The sequence below is a fragment of the Bos javanicus genome, chromosome 15 (genome assembly GCF_032452875.1).
Source record: "Bos javanicus breed banteng chromosome 15, ARS-OSU_banteng_1.0, whole genome shotgun sequence".
Classification (NCBI taxonomy): Eukaryota; Metazoa; Chordata; class Mammalia; order Artiodactyla; family Bovidae; genus Bos; species Bos javanicus.
In genome coordinates this window covers 8,235,234-8,253,401 of record NC_083882.1, presented here as the reverse complement: position 1 = coordinate 8,253,401, position 18,168 = coordinate 8,235,234, and the positions used below count along the sequence as shown (strand labels likewise).

Below are 18,168 nucleotides of genomic sequence, written 5' to 3'. Positions count from 1 at the left end.
AAGTTAGTTTTCAGAGTTGGGACATGTTTTTCTTTAAAGTCATGGCCAACTACCTCTCCCGGGACTCTTCTAGAATGTGATGGGAGAGGACATATTGTATTAAATCCAAGGTTTGATTTTTTTTTTTTTTTTTTTGAAAGCTGAGGCCTCTGGATTTGAGCAAGGAATAGGGTTAGAGAACTTTCGACTTGTGGAGCTTTGTGAATGTTTTTCGTTCTTCTCCATTTCCCACAGTCACCTCTGTGGACCCACACCGAGGGCTTCCCGATTATCACTTGAGGATGGCTCTGGTGAGAGGGAAAACTTGGTGGAAATCCCCTGAGCTGCCTTCCTGGAATAAACCTGGGTTGAGAAATCATGGATCTCTGGGCACATAAACTGTGGAGTTGCTATCAAATGTGACAGCCTGGGATTGGGCTGTAGAGACAGAGTCACACCCAAGAAGAGATCTTTGAGTGTATTTTTTCTAACAACTCTTTTTTTTTTCCTCTCTGTTAAAAGACACTTACTCCTTGGAAGGGAAGTTATGTATGACCAATCTAGACAGCATATTAAAAAGCAGAGACATTACTTTGCCAACAAAGGTCTATCTAGTCAAGGCTGTGGCTTTTCCAGTAGACATGTATGGATGTGAGAGTTGGACTGTCAAGAAAGCTGAGCACTGAAGAATTGATGCTTTTGAACTGTGGTGTTGGAGAAGCCTCTTGAGAGTCCCTTGGACTGCAAGGAGATCCAACCAGTCCATCCTAAAGGAGATCAGTCCTGGGTGTTCATTGGAAGGACTGATGTTGAAGCTGAAACTTCAATACTTTGGTCACCTCATGTGAAGAGTTGACTCACTGGAAAAGACTCTGATGCTGGGAGGGATTGAGGGCAGGAGGAGAAGGGGACAACAGAGGATGAGATGACTGGATGGCATCACTGACTCGATGGACGTGAGTCTGAGTGAACTCCGGGAGTTGGTGATGGACAGGGAGGCCTGGCATGCTGTGATTCATGGGGTCACAAAGAGTTGGACACGACTGAGCGACTGAACTGACTGACAGAATGACTGAATCAGTTTAGTCAAGAGTCAGTGGCTTGGGACAAGAAGGAAAAAGAAACAGGTAACTATTCTATATTAAAAGGGATTTAAGAAGTTTAAGAGATGTAAGTGAATGCAATGAATAGATTTTGCTAGGATCCTTATTTGTAAGCAAGTAAGAAAACAAATCTTAGAGGTAATTGGAGAAATTTAAATGTGGACTAGCTTTTGATGATATTAAAAAAAATCATTAATTTTGTTACAAATGATAATAGCCTTATGGTCACTCTGTCTCCCCATCCACATGGCACAAGTGAGACAAGTCCTTTAACCTCTCCCAGGGTCAGTTTCTGCATCTGTGAAATGAAGATGATTATCGTGGAGGCTTTTGTAGTGTTGATGTGAATATAGAATGAGGGTCCCAGCACAGTCTGGCCCAGGATTCTTACATTTTGTTGCTGTTACTGCTTTCATTATTATTGTCACTAAGTGAGTTTCAAGTATCATTTTAATTCTAACGTGAGCTTGTTCTTTAAAACGTTTGTACACTTCCCTATTGGTGAACATGTTTGTGTCCTCACCTTCAATACCTTGACAGTTATCATAGATGGTCTGTTGCACAAGTCTTAGACATCTTGGCGCATCTTGGCTTTGTTCACTGTACTCTCATCACTAAGTTTTATCAGGGTCAGTGACTTGCTTTGAATAGATGCTTAATATTTTGTTGAATGAATAAACTCTACTTTCTGTAAAACTTACAGAAGACAAGTTAATCTTTATTGAAATGCTTATTATTGGTACTGAATAATTCTGGACTTACACTGACCAACCTGCTGGGTGAGGATATAAAAGGGGCTTCCTGGATGGCTCAGCAGGTAAAGAATCCACTTGGAATGCAGGAGATGCAGGAGACTCGGGTTTGATCCCTGGTCAGGAAGATCCCTGGAGGAGGGCATGGCAACCCACTCCAGGATTCTTGCTGGGAAAATCCCATGGACAGAGGAGCCTGGAGGGCTGCAGTCCATGGGGTCACAGAGTCAGACATGACTCGAGCAGCTGAGCACGCACACATGCATACTCTAGCACTGTAGTGGACACTGGTGTCTGGACCCTCACATTAGTGTTTCATTCATTCACTTTTTGCCCAATCAGGACCCTTCTTCTTCTTCCTCAGAAAGTGCTCCTGTGGCCATTCTAATTAGACTATAAACTAATTCTAATTAGGTTATAAACTCTTTATAACGTGAGGAAGAAATCATATTAGACTCCTTTCTATAGTTTCTTGCACAGAGTAGGCAGATGCTAGATGTCAAAGAAGACTGTATATTTTGTACTGGAATTGTTCTTGGATATCTTCATGGGGAGTCAGGAGAATATGTGCTATAAAAAGTGATTTTAAGTGCTTAGAGAAACTGTTTAGTTGTAGAGATATTGTTGTGATCTGTAATTGACAGCTGTCAAATATTGATTTGGTTGTAATTGTAACCCTTCAGAGGCAATTATTTTCCTATGTTTTCTCTCGTCACCTTGAATATTAATAATTGGGGGTGAGTGGGAAAGAGAATTCTTTAATGTAGGCTGGCATTCATGTGTAGAAAGACTAAAAGCCACTGGAATAACAAGGATATATTAGGTGCTTATAATTCAGATGTGCTGTATGTTCAGAACCTCACAGCACTGTGAGGGAAATCCTGATGTCTGAATCTAACAGCTAAGTGCTGGCTTTGTTTCAGGTTTCAAATATTAGCCATGTAAAGGATCTGACATTAGCTTAAAGATATAAAACAAGCGTAGTTCAATAATTGTAATGAATTTTCTTTTCTTCTCATTTTGCAGTTTGATCAGAACATTGCATGTGAGCATCTTACCTTTTTAGTATGTAAAGGAAAAGGTTTGATTTTCATCCATGAGTGTAATATGTGTGAAGCTGGTAAACAATATATTCTTCTACATAAAATGATAAAGTATGTTATACACTTGCTGCTGCTACTACTACCAAAGAGTGAAATGCTATGTTACAAGTAAAGCAAACATGTGGAGATCTGTATTTTTACATTTCAAGTTTGGATATTTGTTTTCTTTTTAAGAAGAAGCAGAGGGGGAGATAAAACTATGCCTGTGGCGTTCCATGCCGAGGTCGGTTCTTCATATTTTGTCTGTTTAGTTTAATAACACTCAAGCATAACAGCAATCAGGAGCACACTCTCCTTGGTAAATCCATAGCTATAAAGAAAGCATGTACTTCAGAATTTAAGAAAAAAGTTGCTTGTTGCGCCCAGACCTAGTTTGACATATTTTTGAAAAGTGCTTATAATTCTCCAGATTTCCAGGATTAAAACCAGGAAACACAAAATAGAAATATATAGATTTGGCTGCAGCTCCCCTACACCTTAGGTTAAATTGTCTTAGACCCTTCTTTTTAAAAAAAGAGGTAGCTAGTCTTAGTTGAATAATCTGAGATTTGTTAACTGGCTATTCTTTGTGAATTTTTGCAAGGTCCAGTGTTCTTGCCTAGAGAATCCCAGGGACGGGGAGCCTGGTGGGCTGCCGTCTATGGGGTCGCACTGAGTCGGACACGACTGAAGCGACTTAGCAGTAGCAGCAGCAGTAAAAAGTGAGGCACTGTTGACCCTTGGTAAATAAAATGCTCTTGAATTTTACATCAACTTCAGGATGTATTCACCTCCTTTTTAAACTATCTTGACTTAACATGAAGAATTCTAGGTTTGAAACTCTGAAGTCCTGAGAAATATTTTTTTCTATAACTCCTAAAAATAATTCCAAATTACATTTTTTTCTTCAGAAATGTGAAATAGATATATCATGATTGTTTTCTTCCTGATTGAGTTTCATTTGTGTGATTGACACTAATAAAAATATTCTAACTTAATTCAGTTCATTAAAGAGGTAAGGATATTTTGTACAATGAAGCATGATATAGAAGACTATTAAACTTTCTGGAGTTTTAAAATAAAAATTTTAAAAGTGTACATAATTTATAATCTATGTGTACATATGCATTGATTTTCCCTGCCCCCCTTCATCTAATAAGCCCCTCTTTTCCTGTTCCATCTTGTAAACATGAGTTGCTTATGGCTTGCATACTGAAAATGCTGCCAGGAAGTAGGGTGAGCAAAGCTTCTTTTCCCATGACCCTCGCTCTAATGTTGTTCCAAGGGTTCCGTACTTAGAAATGCCTTGATAACCACATTCATTCCTGACATACCCCACCCCCAGCACACTCAAAGCTGCTGAGTGCCATCTGACCCAGAGTCCAGCTGCAGCTTCTTACAGCACTAGTGGGGAAGGCTTTTACCTAGAGTAGTGAATATCTGTGAAGGCATTTTGCGTGTGATATATTGCATGTATATAGAAAATTAAAAAAAAAAAATCTGTTGCTTGGTGTGATCCTGGAAGCTACAGGTTGACTAGAGTCTGTTTTTTTCTCTCTAATTTTGGACTCACTGAAGCTAGTATGTATGTGTGTGCCTGTACATCCTTTTTGTATTATTTCTGGAAATTTTGCTGCTGACAGTGAAATCTAGTTGCTAAAACATAACTTTAGATTCCCTTGTTCTGTGTCATTTATCATGAACATAAGAGTTTTCTAAATGACCAGGTTATGCTGGTCACAATCCATTCCACCCTCCACCTCAGTTCTCATGTGATGCACTACATTTCTTCTTTTGTAATAACGGGGAGAGAAACATGTTTGTTTGAAAAACTGAGTATCTCTAAACTTCCACTAACACTCTGAAGTAAGCAATAGCATTGTTTTATTATATATAGAAAATTGAGACTGCAAAGGAAAGCTTAAGTATTTTGCCCAAGGTAGCAAAAAGCTAGTCAGTTGTGGAACTAGGTCCAGTCCTGTAGGAACTCGGTCCTGTAGTCCAGTGTCAGACTTTGCTGCCTCAGGAGAGAGTCCTCCAGCCCTGATCCTGACCCTGAGGCTAACCCTAACCCTAACGCTAATCCAGTTTTGGGAATTGATTGTTTAAGAGACATACACATAAAGGGAATACTCGTGATGATACTTGATTTCACCTGTCCTAAGGAGACAGGAGGTGTCAGGGTTCTGTATAAGTTATTCCTGGAGCAAGGATGTGAGCCCCGGGTTCACCTCACTGGGCTTGGGTGGAAAAGCAGCAGGTTTATTTGATGGACTACAGGCCACTTGGGTCTTCCCTGGGGTCTCCATGGGGAAAGAATCCTCCTGCCAAGGAAGGAGAATCGGGTTCAGTCCGTGGGTTTGAATGGCCGCCCACTCCAGTATGCTTGCCTGGGAAATCCCACGGACAGAGGAGCCTTCCGGGCCGCAGTGCATGGTGGGGGTTGCGGAAGAGACGGCCGTAACTGAGCAGCAACAACGCCAGGCCGCTGTGTGGAGTACAGGTTGTAAGAGAAGAAAGAGGGAGCCTTACTCTTGGACTTAGTGAGATGTGACGCTTCCTCAGAAGCTGCTGCAGGGTGTGAGGGTTGAGCATGTGTGAGGAGAGCAGTGTGGGACCCAGGAAGTTCCGCAGTGGAGCGCTTCCTGTTCCAGCCTCTCAGCTGTGTCACTGACCTCCTACCACCCCTGGCCGCTCTGTGCGGCCCTGGCTGCAACTGAGGAACACGGAAGGTTGAGCTTCCTTGTTCTGTCTCGGTTACTGTGAGTCTGGATGATGGCCACCCTGGTTAACTGCTCTGCGTCTGAATGAAAGGGTTAGAGGACACTTGTCCCTGAAATGCTGCCTGGAAAGCAGGTTTCTCTTGTAGAAGACTTTTTCCTCTGTGGTGTTCCACGGTGAGAGTAGAGACAAATTTTGGTAAAAACGACTTAGTGTGAGAAATACTTCTCTTAAGCTGAAAATGTGATTATTTTCCTTAACCAAGTTGAGAGCATGAATTACGTTGTATTTGTGCTAGTGACGGGTCATGTGTAGTTCTGGCGTGTCCGGGCTTGGGAAGGAAATTCAGCAGGTGGTCTGCTTTAATCTGAGACTTTTTGTTTTTTTGAGGAGGATTAAGAAAAAAATAAACTTTAGAGAAAATCTTAGTGATCTTCTCAGTAAACAGAAAGTGAAGGGCAGCTATTCTAAACAAATGATAGCTAGTCTCCCCCCCCCCCCCACTCCCCTGTCCTCCCCCCCCCCCACTCCTCTGTCCTCCCACACCGCCCTTTTCCCCCCAAGCAAGCTCATGCTCATGAGTCAAACGGTCTCTTTGTGCTTCTGTCTCACCGTGAGTCAAATTCTATCATCACACGGATCCTAGAAATGAAACTACTGTTTATTCTTTACCAGTCTATTTACTCTGGATGAGAGAGGATCTTATCTTTTGTATAACATAATAGGTAGGCCTTTGTGTTTCTCATGTTAACCAATTATCATTATTGAACCAGAACCAGTGTCTTCCTTCATTTCTTTTGAAAGTTTGCCAGGAAGCTGGCCTCTGGACTGAAATGGCCATGACATCTCTAGCTGTGACTGTAGTTTGCAGTTCACTGTCCTATAGGAACGCGGGGCAGGAGCCTGGAGTTCCAAATAACAGGGGCTCGACTTTTCAGTGCTGTGACTAGCCAAGGTTTCAGGCATGTGACCTGTGGTTGGTGATGCTAATATATTTGAAGTGCTTTGAGATTTCGTTTGGAAGAAAAGTGCTTAATAATTTGAAACAACAGATCCTAGCAATTAGAAAGCCTTCATTGAATTAGTGATCACTTACTTCATGCCAAAATGAGGTTCCCCCTCAGACCCAGAGAAGTAAGTGCATAGTAGCTTGTCATTCAGGGCCATATGGTAAATACCAGTGGAACTGGGACTGCAACCCTTGACTTCTGACACTCTGTCCAGTTATGTGTGAGTAATAATCCAAAGTCTACATATTTTTAAGTTTCATGAGGTATAAATGTTTGTTGTATTAGATGAGCATTTTAATTCTAAATCTTTAACGAGTTAATTCCCTTCAGAACTATGTATAACTACATGATAAAATGAATATAAATGAAATTTAAGCTAGCTGATTGGGGGGGGTTTCAAAAAAATCATTCTCATCAAATTGATAAGGTTTTTGGAGCACTTAAACAGTAGTTTATTTAGATAAATAGAGATTTTTACTAGTCAGTATGAATAAGGGTACTAGTAGATTGTGGAGGAGCATTAAAGAATTGGAATTAAAACTGAGCACTGACCTAGACATCAGACATGTTTAAAATCTTTACTGGGCGGGGGTGGGGGGGCGAGAAAGACTAAATAAAAGATTTTTCATGTAACAAGTGCTAAGTTTAAGATGTAAAAAAATACACAATTGATTGAGGATGGCCTATTTCCCCTCAGAAACCACTTGGTAGCTTAAGGAAATTTGAGTTCAGGCCATGTCCATTTTTTTTGTCAATTCCTGACTATCTCCTTTATCCGTGGCTAAGTTCTAGTCCATACTTGTAGGAAAGAAACTGAAAATTTTAGTCTTTAAATACTTGATTCACAGTAGCTTTGAAGAAGATTCCTTAATAGTGGGATATGTAACTGGGAAACACATTTCTTTTCAAGTGTGTTAAAAAGTTTAATTGTTTCTATTGGCTAAGTTTTAGTTCCAGAATGTTGCTTTCCATATGTTCCTACAATATTACTTCTAAGAGGAAACAACCCATTCTAAACACCTACCACTCTTCCCTATGTGACGGATCACTAAATAGCTCCATTCCGCCTATCACAAGCCACACCTTCTTTTGAGTGTTTTTTTTTAATAGCTTTCTTTCATAATACTTTTTTTTTTCTAATGAAGTGTTACGCTTATCCTGTATTACTCCACTACATGATACACATATCCTGTTTTTAAATGGGCACTATTAGAGGTTTTTACTACATGCTTTTTTATTCTTTCAACTCTTTATGCAAAACTAAATATCTTTCATGTATCAGGCCCAGATCTGTTTGTTGAACAGTGAACAAAAAAGGCAAACATTCATACTTCCATAGAGATTATATTTTAACTAGGGGAGGGAAATTAATGAATAAAGTGTATTGATCAGGTCAACATCATGGCAATGTGGGATGCTTCACTGTCTCTTATCTTCAATCTATAACCAATAAAACATCCATAAATCAACAAAGGTTCCTCTGTCCAACGTACCACCCAAGTAAAGTTGGGTAAACTAGAAGACCAGAGGAGGTGGTACCTATGAGACCAGCCAGGCTGACTGAGCCCAGAGCTGCAGAGAACTTCACTGGTAGCAGCTGCAAGGTGGTGTGGACAGCCCTAGGTTGCTGGCTGCAGGGGTACCCATGGTCACTGGGAACCAGGGGGCATGTTGACCTGTGATCCCATCCCTGCAGCAATCAGTTCAGTTCAGTCCCTCAGTTGCGTCCAACTCTTTGTTACCCCGTGGACTGCAGTGCACCAGGCCTCCCTGTCCATCACCAACTCCTGGAGCTTACTCAAACTCATGTCCATTGAGTCGGTGATGCTATCCAGCCATCTCATCCTCTGTTGTCCCCTTCTCCTCCTGCCTTCAATCTTTCCCAGCATCAGGGTCTTTTCTAATGAGTTGCCTTTTCTCATCAGGTGGCCAAAGTATTGGAGCATCAGCTTCAGCATCAGTCCTTCCAATGAATAGTCAGGACTGATTTCCTTTAGGATGAACTGGTTGGATCTCCTTGTAGTCCAAGAGACTCTCGAGTCTTCTTCAACACCACAGTTCAAAAGCATCATTCTTCGGCAGGGGCTCTGGGTGCATCAGACCTGGGTTGTGTAGCCTGTGGCAGAAGCCCTCTTGGAGGAAGTCGCCATTATCCCCACCATAAAGCCACCAAGCAGATGACCCACAAACTGCAGAACAATTATATCAAAGAAATTCTTGCACTGTTAAGAAAGTTCTAGGACCCACAATAGATTTCTCAACCTGGGGATCTGACAAAGGAACAGAGAAGCCCCAGGGAATTTGACTTTGGAAGCCAGTGGGATTTGATTACAGAACTTACACAGGACTGGGGAAACAGACTCTTGGAGGGCACAAATAACACCTTGTACATATCAGGACCCAGGAGAAAGGAGCAGTGACCCCACAAGAGACTGACCCAGACTTGCCCGTGAGTGTCCAGGAATCTTTGGGAGAGGCATAGGTTGGTGGTGGCCTACTGCAGGGTCGGGGACACTGAGTGCAGCAGTGCCTGCATGGGACCTTCTGAAGGAGGTCGCCATTATCTTCATTCAGTTCAGTTCAGTCGCTCAGTCATGTCTGACTCTTTGCGACCCCATGAATCGCAGCACGCCAGGCCTCCTTGTCCATCACCAACTCCTGGAGTTCACCCAGTTACCTCCACCTTAGTTTGGTCTCAGGTCAAACAACAGGGAGGGAACACAGCCATGCCCATCAACAGAAAATTGGATTAAAGATTTACTGAGCATGGCCCACCCATTGGAGCAAGACCTGATTTTTCCCACAGTCAGTCTCTCCCATCAGGAAGCTTTCATAGCCCTCTTATCCTTGTATACAAGAGGGAAGACAGAATGAAAAGCAAAATTACAGAAAACTAATCAAACTGGTCACATAGACCACAGCCTTGTCTAACTCAATCAAACTATGAGCCATGCTCATATGACCCGATCTGAAACAGATGGGTCATGGTGGAGAGTTCTGACAAAACGTCGTCCACTGGAGAAGGGAATGGCAAACCGCTTCAGTATTCCTGCCTTGAGAACCCCATGAACATTATGAAAAGGCAAAAGATGTGACACTGAAAGATGAACTTCCCAGGTCGGTAGGTCCCCAATATGCTACTGGAGAAGAGTGGAGAAATAACTTCAGAAAGGATGAAGAGATGGAGCCAAAGTGAAAACAGTGCACAGTTGTGGATATGACGGGATAGAAGTCAAGTCTGATGCTGTAAAGAGCAATATTGCATAGGAACCTGGAATGTTAGGTCCACGAATCAAGGCAAATTAGAAGTGGTCAAACAGGAGATGGCAAGAGTGAACATTGACATTGTAGGAATCAGTGAACTAAAATCAACTGGGATGGGCGAATTTAACTCAGATGACCATTTTATCTCCTAATGTGGGCAAGGATCCCACAGTAATTGAAAGAGGAGAGTGACAAAGCTGGCTTAAAACTCAACGTTCAAAAAACTAAGATCATGGCATCCGGTTCCATCACTTCATGGGAAATAGATGGGGAAACAATGGAAACAGTGACAGACTTTATTTTCTTGGGCTCCAAAACCACTGCAGATGGTAACTGCAGCCATAAAATTAAAAGACACTTGCTCCTTGGAAGAAAAGCTATGACCAACCTAGACAGCATATTAAAAAGCAGAGACATTATTTTGTTGACAAATGCCTGTCTAGTCAAATCTATGGTTTTTCCAGTAGTCATGTATGGATGTGAGAGTTGGACTATAAAGCTAAATGCCAAAGACTTGATATTTTTGAACTGTGGTGTTGGAGAAGACTGTTGAGAGTCTCTTGGACTGTAAGGAGATCCAACCAGTCCATCCTAAAGGAAATCAGTCTTGAATATTCACTGGAAAGACTGATGCTGAAGCTGAATGTCCAATACTTTGGCCACCTGATTGGAAGAACTGACTCCTTGAAAAGACCCTGATGCTGGAAAAGATTGAAGGCAGGAGGAGAAGGTAATGACAGAGGATGAGATAGTTGGATGGCATCACCGACTCAATGGACATGAATTTGAGTAAACTCTGGGAGTCAGTGATGGATAGGGAGGCCTGGCGTGCTGCATTCCATGGGATCACAAAGAGTCGGACATGACTGAGCGACTGAATTGAACTGACTGAAATTCTCATTTGAGGCTTCCCTGGTGGCTCAGCTGGTAAAGAATCTGCCTGCAATGCGGGAGACCTGGGTTTGATCTCTGGGTTGGGAAGATCCCCTGGAGAAGGGAAAGGCTACCCACTCCAGTATTCTGGCCTGGAGAATTCCATGGACCGTATAGTTCATGGGGTTGCAAAGAGTCGGACACGACTGAGAGACTCTCAGCAATTCTCATTTTAGTGATTTTTAGCTAGCTGGTATACTGTTGTTATTCATCTCTCACTGCTTTTAGAATTTAAAGGTTATTCTCAATTTAGTTGACAAACTCCCCTTACAGCTAATTGTTTGGGGTTGATGAAAGTAGTTTCTTTAGTTTCTGTAATCCTGCAAAGCTTGTTCTCCACCTACCTCTAGTAGTCATGGAGCAGTTTGACATTCCAGATCACTTCAGTTCTTTCTTACCAGTGGGTCTGGGTGATAGGAAGTTAGATCTTTGTAAAACAAGTGGCTTAGAAGTTTCACAGATAAGAATGTTAATACATACCTTTGGATTGACTGTATGAGCTTATGTGGGAAAGTTTTGATAAAAAGAAGCACTTTGTTATTTTTTTCATCTATTGCATCATAACATTTTCAGTAAGAAACTCATTAACTTGTTTTAACTGAGGATTCATTGCCATTGTAACTAATGCAGGGTTAAGTCTTGCCTTTGCTTAAGCAGACAGTTTCTTTAAGGTGGCAGTTCATAGCACAAAGATTTGTTTGTGGGAAAACTGTCAAGGGATTTAGTTGGAAAAATCTCTCAAGCCCTTTAGAAACTACCATTTAGATTTAATTGATGTTTTTATGAATTAATGAAACCTGATTATTTATCAGGTTTCCAATTTAGTAAAGGTAAATTTCTGCTTGGTCAATACTTCTTTACTCTTTTAGTTTGAGTCGTCGTGATTGAAGAAATCCACCATTTAATTTCACTGAAATGAGCTAGTAAGTTAGATATGTAGTTAGTCTGATATTCAGTGTAACTTTGCAGTGTTACTATACTAGCAGATACTAGTCACTAAAAGGCATGATTTCTAGGGATTCTCAGAGAGAAGTTTAGGTTATACCTTTCACTGTTCTGATGTAGCTCAAGTTACTAGTCAGCTAAAGACAATACCTGGCTTTGCCCTAGTCTTAAAGTGACTAATGCACAAACTTGACTTCATGACTCTTCTTACTCAAAGAGAACCTGAATCACAATGTGTTGCCTCCTAAACTGCTCTGCATTGGAATTGAATGTGAGTTTTAGAATATACAGAATTTTTTACACTGAAAAAGTTAAGTTCAGGAGCATGTGGAGCAAACAGAAACAGTATACACAATTTCATTTCTTGGTTTTTATCTCTTTCATGAATTTTCTTCCTGAAAATACAGAGGGAGTCTCCAGTGTATCACTGTCTTGTTCACTATCTGTATAGCCCTTGTTGAAATAGTGCCCACAGTCCCACGGTTACAGTATTTCTGGTGGTCTCAGGTGGCTTCCACGAACACACAGCTGCTGGAAGCTCCCTTTGGCTCTTATTTTAGGCTTGGAGCCCAGAAACAAGCCCAAGGGACAGGGTGGCTTCAAGGCTTCAGGCCTTTTGTATGTCAAAGAAATGAGAAGCTGAGCTAGAGAGCTGATTTCTTATTTCCCATTCTCATAATGGGTAGGGACAACTGAGATCCCGATATTTCTGACACAGGCTTTTCCTGGTGGTAGGTTTTTGTACCATTCAGAGTTAGAAAAAGGCCCTGGAGGCAGTGCACTGTGTGCTGGCTGTTTCTGTAGAGGATTAGCTCCTTGAGGTTGGGGGTACAGTGTCAAATGCTGCAGAAGATGTCTTGTTCAGTGTTACTGGGTCAAATATAAAATATAAAGATACACTGAAGCTCAGGGAGCCAAAATTGTTGTTTTTATTTGTCTCTAAAATTGGGTAGGGGACTTACACTTTAGCATGTTAGAATGTGTGCTGCTGCTGCTGCTGCTAAGTTGCTTCAGTCGCGTCCAACTCTGTGCGACCCCATAGACGGCAGCCCACCAGGCTCCCCCGTCCCTGGGATTCTCCAGGCAAGAACACTGGAGTGGGTTGCCATTTCCTTCTCCAATGCATGAAAGTGAAAGTGAAGTCGCTCAGTCGTGTCCGACTCCTAGCGACCCCATGGACTGCAGCCCACCAGGCCCCTCTGTCCAAGGGATTTTCCAGGCAAGAGTATTGGAGTGGGGTGCCATTGCCTTCTCCGGTTAGAATGTATAAACTACGGTAAATAAAAATTATAGCACTTTAAAATTTAGTTGCTGAGAAACTAATAAATTTTGAAGTAGAAAAAACATACCAGGTTAGAAGACTCGAAAGCAACATACATGATTTCTTTTCTTTTTTTTTTTATTATTGGAACTCACTTTAGTTTTTAATTAATTTATTTTAACTGGAGGCTAATTACTTTATGGTATTGTAGTGTTTTTTGCCATACATTGACATGAATCAGCCATGGGGTCACACATACACGTTTTTAAGTTTTAAATTGAATGATGGCCTCATCATGGGTTGACTGTGTGCAGTCTGATAAGAGCCTGGCGTAAATTATGTGTATCGTTTCTATAAAAAGTCTCTTTATTTGCAGCAATAAAATAATTAGAGACAATGTGTCTCCCAGGGTGTGGGAAGCTCTGAAGCCAGACAGAGTTGCACAAGTTGACACAGTTGGAATTCCTCAGTTGTGACTGCTAAATAAAAGTCTTAGCTATTCAGAGTCACAGCAGGCAATTGCTGACTGTGTACAGATCATTGTGCATGCGTATTGGAAACTCAGCATGGTATTTAGGTGAATGAGTTTTAGTTTTTGGAATAAAAGATTGACATTTATTTTCAGGTTTTTTGATGAGTATAATCAGTCACCCTTAAAACAGTATACATCATATATTTAAAGTATTTTCTTCAAAGCCACTTAAAGCATTTTTATAATGACCATGCCATGTAAATATATGAAACACAAACAGTTAAAATTGTTACATAATGGAGATGTAATAAGATCCATAAGAATAAGAAATTGTCTTTTCAAGTGAGAAAATGATAAGAAAACTGCAAATGATCTGGTTAAAAAAAAGTTTTTTTTTTTCAACTTTAAGATAGTGAGATAACTATAATAAGCCATTTAATTAAAAGCAGAATATTTGAAACTTAAAGTAGAACAAAAAAGTAATAAAATAATGTATCCCAACAAAATTTTCTCCATTGTGATACCTTAAAGATGGGATGGGCTCAAAGGTGCAAAATGAAAGCTACACTGTTAAAACCCAAGTTTTCCTGAAATATTCTGAGACATTGCTTTAATATTTCAAAATGGGGTAGGACAGAAGAAAAATGAAGTCTGTAAACATGTGGGATAGCAAGTTTATTGAAAACAACTTACAAAAAACATTGTGTAAATGGAGAATGATGATCTTTGTGCCCTTACTTCCCTGGCAGCCCAGGCTCAACTGTGTTTTGCAGTGTTATTCTTTTCTGTTCTTTTTGGAAGAACGAGGCAAGATGCCAGCATACTTCTACATCTTGTCCAAGACAGAGGCTTATGTATTCGGCTTTCAATTACTATTCATTATAAAATGTTTCCAGTCTTTAGGAGGATGTTAGCCTTGTTGCTATGTGAAAAAATTATTTTGCCATATTATACTGTTCATGTGTAGTCATGATATTACACAATATTATGCACTTTTGTTTGTCCAAAGAAAATAAGTAAATAAAAATAGAATAGTGTAAACCCAAATATGTGCTCACAATAAACACAACCAGCCACATTAGAATGCTAGACCCACATTTTGCTCACCACTCCATTAAATTGAACTTAGAACATTTTTGGAGGTTCACATATGTTAGATTGTTTCTTTGCTTGGTCAGTGGCTCAGTGGTAAAGTCTCTGCTGATGCAGGAGACACTGGAGACATGTGTTCGACCCCTGGTTCAGGAAGATCCCATGGAGAAAGAAATTTAAACTGCTCCAGGGTTCTTGAGGGAAAAATCCCATGGACAAAATCCCCAGCAGGCTCCATGGGGTCGCAAAATAGTCCGACAAGACTTAGCGACTAAACAGCAACAACAAAATGTTTTCTTAGGGGATGCTGGAATGTGGATAATCTGTTAACTACTGAGATGATACTTTGAAGTTTCATCAGCAGCGATGTGAGTGTCATATAACTCTTACTAATGTAATGGCACCTGATCTAAACTAATGATGGGAAAATATACTCGAGCAAATGATAAATTTACCTTTGGAATAGAGACAGTTGACTGTTACGATGTTTGATGTCCCTTGACTGTTTCCTTGGTTGGAAGGTACTTTGGCTGCATTCAGTTTGGTGCCATCCTAAAGTGGTAATTGTCTTTTTAGGTCCTCAAATGTAAGCTTAACGTAAGAGTAGTAACCAGGAACCAACAGTAACATATCTTTCTAGCCAATGATTTCTTCCTTAAAAGTAACAGTGGTTTTGATTATGATAGTTTACCACACTCTTATTATGTACTTGACATGCATGATTTCATCTGGTCATTGCAACAGTTTTACAAAGTAGGTATACTAATATTATACTCATTTTATAAATAGGTATATTGAAACTTGAAGAGCTTAAGTAACTTTCCTGTATATAGCAAAACTGGTAGTCTGTTTGACACCAAAACCATTGGTCTTAGCAGTTTTTAAAATGAAACTTCTTTGTATTAGAAAACGATACAAGGAAATAACCTGGATTAGCTTTCTCTATAGTGATTAAAGTTTGTGGAACTTTTAGTTGTTTTTTGCTTATTGTTGTTTTTTATTTAACTGGATGCTCTCTCCATCAAGCTTGATTAGATTACCAGAATCATTTTTAGAGGTGGATTTTTTCTAAAGCAATACTGAAATTTTAGGTTACCACCTAAAATATCTGGTCTGCTTCTGTCAGCTTCCTCTCCTTTGCCTTTTGTAGAGCTTGTCAACAGATCCTAAATGAAAGAAGCTTATAGCCATTCCCTCTGGCCCTCTGATCTCATTTACTTGACTTAATTCTTAGGTGTGTTTGTTTTCTGGGGCTCCTCTGTTCCCATTACAGCTTTTATAGCTAGAGATGGGGCTGAGTCTAACCACCTGGCTTCTTATCTCTAATTGCTCTTTGCCAGTCCTGAAAAGACCATAGTTTTACCTTTTCTAAATACTCTAAATTCTTGCAACCTCTTATTTTTAAAGCCCTATGCCTGAGGCAGTAAAGACTGGACAGGTTCTCTGTCAACCATGGGCTTAATGTTTGGTGAGGGTAATGGGACTTAGACACAAATGTTATTAAATATATAATATAATTATAGGGTATTTCAGTAGTCATGCAGAAAGGTGCTAGATTATGGTAGTATAGTACTTCTCAGAGTATTATATCAGAGTAGGGGAAAAATGCATTCTCAGTAGCCTGGAAACATGACCCAAACTAGCTGCCTCAATGGAAGTGACAAGAGTCAAGTTCATTCATATAAATTCTGCGATATTGGCGATATGGTACATTTTTTAAAAATGTAAAACAGGACAAAATTGCTTTGCTTCCTTCTCTTTAGTTTTCTAATAAAAGTTGTAGTACCAGAAAAAACACACTGCAGGTATCTGTGGCTTCTGTACTCCTGCTCCTGGTACGCTACTGTGTGTGCCATACGGCATGCCAGTATTTGGTATTTATAAGTATCAGCAGATGTGTGGGCCTGGTTGGATTACTTAGGGTGGGACTTTCTAATTAATCTAGAAAGAAGCTGGTCTTATAGGTGCTGAAAAAGGTGTAAAGGAAGCTCCATGTACTGTCCTCAAGGATAGCCAGATGCTCTTATAAAGTACGATCCAGCTTCACAGTGGAGCTGTGAGTACTGGTTTATTGGAAGGCATTTGAAGGTCACAACAGAGACAAATGGGTGCTTCCAACTTGAAGAATGGCTTTGTGGATGTTGAGACAGCAGAAGTTTAGATTCTTTGGTTTGGCTAAAACATTGATGGTGCAAAGACCAGTTTGAGAAAGAAGATGGCCTTAGAAACATAGAGGATAGATGATGTACTTTAGTTAGTAGGTAACAATTTAGACCCTGATGCTGGGAAAGATTGAAGGCAAGAGGAGAAGGGGACGACAGAGGATGAGATGGTTGGATGGCATCACAGACTTGATGCACATGAGTGTGAGTAATCTGTGGGAGTTGGTGATGGATAGGGAGGCCTGGCGTGCTGCAGTCCATGGGGTTGCAAAGAGTCAGACACACCTGAGGGACTGAACTGAACAATTTAGTGTGGTGCTTTAAAAAGGAGATTAAACTAGTTAGATCATGATTTTATTACAAATGTGTTTGTCGTATGATACCAAGAAGGAGCTGATGGAAAAGGGAGGTAAGTTTTAAGAGTTGGAGACAGGCTGATGGGTGACATGAAAAAAAAGTAATGCCAAGCGCTCTTCCAGAGTCGTCATCTTGCATAGATACTTCAGGTAGGTGAGAGAAAAGAGGGCTGGAACACTCAGCACTTTCCATTACCAAATCTGTTGATAAGGGCAAACGTTGTAGATGCCCAGCAAACAAGGCTTGGCCTAAGGAAGAGGTCATGTGTAGGAAGGTAGACCAGGAAGTTCAGGAAAGCATGCCAGGCCATACCTGTGTTGCTGATATGCTTAGGAGAGCTGGTTTTCTGTGCTGGATAGCTCAATATTTTTTAGTTAAGTCAAAAAAAGGCAAGGGAGATAGTTCATACATTTTTGTTGGCAATTCCAGCATCTAGACTTAATGGCCACTCAGGAGTTGCCTGCACATAGACACACAGGTAGTGCTTTTTAAAGAAAACATATATTGAGCTAGAACAGGGTAGCTAAATATTGGTTTATCTGTCCTGAAGAATAGTGTATGAGGAAGATTATCAACAGAGGCAGGAGAGGAAGGCTCAGTCAGGAAGAGAATCCAGAGAAACTGCAGTGTGTGGTTTCCGTGCACCCTGCCATCCCCACCCCTGAGATTTATCCCCAGGGTAGGGAGATGGGTGGTTTAGTTCTTCCTTTAAACTTTCTATTTTTAACTTGGGTTGTAGCAATAGTGAAGTCTTTGTGGTTTTTCATTTTTAATTTTTATGGAATTTGTAGCTTTATAGAAACTGTGGATAAAATCTGGCCAAGTGGTTCCTGTTTATTGTTTTTCCACTGGAATCTTCTGGAACTGCTTCCCAGACACATATCATTTATAGGATTACAAACTGTTTGGTCTTCATTAGAGGCCAGCACCACTGTTTATTTTCTCTGAAGCTATTGTGAAGATAGTAATTTAATACACATTAAATGTTATGCCTACAATGAAAATATTTCATATTCTACACTTGCCATCATAACA

The 18,168-nt window shown here is 40.5% G+C and overlaps 1 protein-coding gene across 3 annotated transcripts in view; it reads left to right on the top strand.

Annotated features, from left to right (window-relative positions):
• The window catches only part of ARHGAP42 (Rho GTPase activating protein 42), a 340,955-nt gene that overhangs the window by 60,019 nt on the left and 262,768 nt on the right, over nt 1-18,168 (top strand). The window contains exon 1 of one of the 3 annotated variants that reach the window (XM_061440143.1): nt 1,032-5,813. The exons of the other annotated variants lie outside the window; for them this stretch is intronic. The gene's annotated coding sequence lies outside the window, so the exon portion shown is untranslated. Of the gene's footprint in view, nt 1-1,031; nt 5,814-18,168 lie in introns of those variants that run through there. 3 annotated transcript variants of the gene reach the window in all.